The 2,010-nt window shown below is 47.2% G+C and overlaps 3 non-coding genes across 3 annotated transcripts; all 3 read right to left on the bottom strand.

Moving 5' to 3' along the window:
* Window positions 1–451: 451 nt before the first annotated feature.
* On the bottom strand, window positions 452–523 carry TRNAQ-UUG. Its single transcript has one exon. It is a non-coding gene; the product is annotated as a tRNA-Gln (tRNA).
* A 677-nt stretch (window positions 524–1,200) lies between these two features.
* Window positions 1,201–1,282, bottom strand: TRNAS-UGA. The gene has a single exon. It is a non-coding gene; the product is annotated as a tRNA-Ser (tRNA).
* A 409-nt stretch (window positions 1,283–1,691) lies between these two features.
* On the bottom strand, window positions 1,692–1,763 carry TRNAM-CAU. The gene has a single exon. It is a non-coding gene; the product is annotated as a tRNA-Met (tRNA).
* Window positions 1,764–2,010: the final 247 nt, after the last annotated feature.

Raw genomic sequence — 2,010 nt, 5'->3', positions numbered from 1 at the left:
GGCATCTGTGGATGATCACTACAGAGCACCGCGTTCTTATGCTTTTAACTTAAAATGTATTGATTCATTTAAAAATCTACTGTATCACAGATAGTGGAGGCTCCATGATAAACACCACGACCTGGGCTCACACGCACTGGAAACTTCTCAGGACCCACTGCCTGTTAGAAATGGATGGAACCCGAACCCAGAACTCTGGTCCCCGGTGTGAAACGTGAACACTTAGGCGACCGGGCGACAATCTGATTCTGCAGGATCTGAGAGGACTCTGGTCCAGGGAAGGCGAATGGGCAAGAGAGGGTGGGTGTGAGTTCCAGAAGAAGACGTAGGACGCTGTCGTGCGGGATAGTGGGAGAAGGAGGGTGTGTCGCTGCACAAGGGCGCAGGTGTCCACAACCTCCTCCAGGTGCGACCGCGATTTAAAGGAAGAGGAAGAAACTAAAATAGTAAGAGGTCCCACCGAGACTTGAACTCGGATCGCTGGATTCAAAGTCCAGAGTGCTAACCATTACACCATGGGGCCCACAGGTTCCCTACCCTACGTTTTCGCAAAGGTGTTAGCAATGCGTCGTGTGCGCTAGTTTGGGGTGATTTCTGTCCCGGACGCGCCACGGAAAAGAAACGCAACAACTCCGACGGTCGAGTAGCCAAGCGAAACCTCACCTTTGCTTGGAATTTTTCTCAGGCCCACGAAGGCTGGAGTGCCAGCGTTTCTCGCAAGACCAAAACGGTGCGTTCCCCTAATTCCTAACCTGGTCGTGAAGCTTCTCTACCTACGGGTTTACAGAGGAAGGTGTCAACGCTTAATCTCTTAGGATATCGATTCCAAGTCATCACACATGCTCAGGAGTAGAATAAATGCACTGGATGTGCCCACATTTTTAGAAGAACGTCAAGCGGAAGAAATTAGAGGCAGGTGACGTTTCGGAAGTCAGCTCTTCGCTGCATTTCGGATACGAAGAGCAATTCAGAGAATTAAAGCCTGAGCATCTTTATAATGGTCTCAGAAACCACTCGTGTTTTCCCAAAAACATCTTCAAAGATTTTCTATACCTACTGTTACCCTAAGGGACTAGAACTATCTGCTTCCAATTTTATGGAGAAATATGATAGCCAGGAAAGCTGTGTTTCGTGTAGTTTTTGTGTGTGCTTGAATTTCGAGTTGGTCCACAAGGTATACCTGGGAAGAAAACGCAGCTCCGTAGCCGGCAGGATTCGAACCTGCGCGGGGAGACCCCAATGGATTTCAAGTCCATCGCCTTAACCACTCGGCCACGACTACGTGACTGCAATGACGGTCTGCATAAATTCTCATGAGGAATAGTATTTATCCTGTTACAAACGGGTTTGTCTGTATTGCTCTAGAGTGTCTGTCATCGTTTGTAAAAAGATGAAGATTTGGGAGATCGAGATGTAGATTACCAAAGTTATAACAAGTTGCAATACAGACGCACGAGATACACATTCCCATCCATAGCAGGTGCGCTGGTCCCCAAATCTGACAGTCACGAGATGCGCGGAAGTAAAATGAGTAGCATTTACCGAAGATAGGAAGTAGGTATTTCTAACGAATTACCATGAGGAGTCTCAAACCTCCTGAGCTGGTCCAGAGCCCCTAATCTGACGATGTGATAAACCATTCAATCACTTTTCCTAAAATCTTCGTTTGATTTAAAAATAAAAAACACGGCTAGCAGAGGATGGTTTCGATCCATCGACCTCTGGGTTATGGGCCCAGCACGCTTCCGCTGCGCCACTCTGCTCTCCACGATACAGGGTCTTTCTTAAATTTCACTCGAGTGATACATTCCGGCCCTTTCTTCATTTTAGGTGATTTATGGATGTGTTCTAATGGCTGCTCCTAACGATAGGAACAGCACATTGATGTCTGTACGTGGCTACATTCCACCTTCAAATACTACCGGCTTAAAACTCGCCTTCCGAAAGACTCCAATCTGCAGATCCATCTCGGATATGGTAACGTTTCAAGTTTTTGGGAAACCAAACGCA

Source organism: Pteropus vampyrus, unplaced genomic scaffold, assembly GCF_000151845.1.
Source record: "Pteropus vampyrus isolate Shadow unplaced genomic scaffold, Pvam_2.0 Scaffold2424, whole genome shotgun sequence".
Taxonomy (NCBI): Eukaryota; Metazoa; Chordata; class Mammalia; order Chiroptera; family Pteropodidae; genus Pteropus; species Pteropus vampyrus.
Note: the sequence above shows the minus strand (reverse complement) of the source record. Positions and strands in the feature narration are given on the sequence as shown.